Below are 2,077 nucleotides of genomic sequence, written 5' to 3' on the forward strand. Positions count from 1 at the left end.
ATAAAAAAATTTGGACAACACATGTCGGGCCAACCTTGGGCATAGACCCACCAGGTCATAGCTTAGGACCCCTCAAAATAGACTCAAAAAAGGGATCCCTTCCTATTATAGTTTAGTGTAATATATTAAGTATGTTTTAAGTTCAAAAAAAATTAAAGAAAGTCCAAACTAACTTAAAATAAATTGATCCATCAAAAAATTAAAAGGGTCCATTCAAAATTAAAAGGGCCCATTCAAAATGATTTTGCAAAAAACTAGATTATCCAAGTATGATTGATTTATTTGTTTTTAAAAATGCAAGAAGAGCGAGGATTAAGTGATACTTATTAGTTATTGTAATGTAATACTAAGTATTTTTTGTGATTTTGACAAAAATCTTTTGTTCTTTACCTTCAATTTCTTTTTTTCGTTCAATGAAAAAAAAATATGAAGAAACCCCAAATGATCTAATAATATTTATTAGTTGATTATCAACTTTGGGCTTTGGAAATCTCAGGGCAGGGCCTGAACACACAATTAGTACTTTTTAGCCTTGCAACTCGCAAGCCATCCTCTCACTGATGTTAGCCAAGGATTTAAGGTTACACCTTATGATAGTAGCAGCAAACAAAAATGTATCTTCCTTACTATTGCCCTCCGACACATCAACAACGTACGATTCTATGACAACGGTCTTCCCATCGCCATTCTCTCGATCATCCATGTGGAGGGTTGTGGTTGATTTATAATTCAGAAGCCTATGATCACCGCTGATAATGCTGACCATCATAGCATGCCTGTCATCATCAAGCTTGTCGAGTCACTCAATGCTCAATTGAGCAAGTAACCTTGTCATAACCCTGATTTCACGTACCCTTCCGGTGCCTCCATCACTGGCTTGAATGGTGCAACTCTTTATGAACCGCTTGTAGGTTTGGGGGTTGTCAAAGCATCGAACCATGGACCAAACTAGAGGGAGTGGTGCGTCTATGGTTTGGACCAGGCTCGAGCTACACTGGTTTGGGGAGATTTTGTGGTGGTGGTAAAGGCTCATCATCTCTGTTAGTGTGTGTTTAGCCATGGTTGTTATCATGATATTCACATTGGCCTGATTTATATAGTAGAGCGTTAGATGTGTCGGTCTATCTCTCGGAAAAACCCCGCAATATCATGTGGTGGTATAACGGTTTTATAAAGGGTTTTTTATTGATAAATCCCATCTAGAGGTGTTCTATCCCAATAAGTTCACAAAGAAAAATTATAACCTAATTAGTCCCATGTGTTTATCCTTTTATGCCATAAGGTCCTTTTTTCCTGATTTATATTTTTTATTGGACTATTTTACCCTTATGTCTATATGTTGATATATATTATATGCAAAAGAATATACATGTTTCCCTCTATTTTTGTTGTGGTAGGATTTCGTTCCTATAAGAGAGAAGACGACGGCATATAGTTCGTGGTAGTGTTTCATTGTGATACAGTTTCATTCCTGTAGGAGAGAAGATGACGATTCAGAGTTTATGCTCTGTTTTTTTTTTTTTTTTTTCCTGCATAGCTATGATTTCAACTAGAAATCAACGGAAGAGAAAAGGATTTGAATCAAAGAAACAGGGGTAATGGCTTACAAACTTGTTCAGTAGATTGACTAAAACCCACATTCAACTGGATTGAATCAAAGGGAAAGAGGAGATGGATTTGAATTCTTGTTCTTCGAATGTGGGTTTAATTTGATCTGGATTGGTGGAATGGTGAAATTACATGGGTTGTTAATGATAGTGAAATGATGAAGCTAAAGATGTGGGTGATAATTTTTTGTTTTCAGAGAGATTGAGGTTTTTTTTTTGATTTATAGTTCTATTGCTGCCATTATTTTTTATTGTTCTGTCAATCAATGTGAATGTTCACATTTCATATTGTTTGGAAGTTTAAGAAATGAGTGTTGGAATTGTGGAGAATGAGGTCTCTGATACAGTAATGTGGCTTTCTTTGTAAAGAGATGAGGAGTGTTTGGTTTGATTTGGATTGCTGTAATGGTGGAATTGTAAGAGGTGTTAATAATAGTGATAATGATGAAGATGGAGATGAAAATTATGAA

General features: G+C 35.6%; 1 pseudogene; it reads right to left on the reverse strand.

Moving 5' to 3' along the window:
• Window positions 1-526: 526 nt before the first annotated feature.
• LOC114319055 (abscisic acid receptor PYL12 pseudogene) lies at window positions 527-1,036 on the reverse strand (annotated as a pseudogene).
• Between the last annotated feature and the right edge of the window lie 1,041 nt (window positions 1,037-2,077).

The sequence above is a fragment of the Camellia sinensis genome, chromosome 9 (assembly GCF_055761805.1).
Source record: "Camellia sinensis isolate YWXY chromosome 9, ASM5576180v1, whole genome shotgun sequence".
Lineage (NCBI taxonomy): Eukaryota > Viridiplantae > Streptophyta > Magnoliopsida > Ericales > Theaceae > Camellia > Camellia sinensis.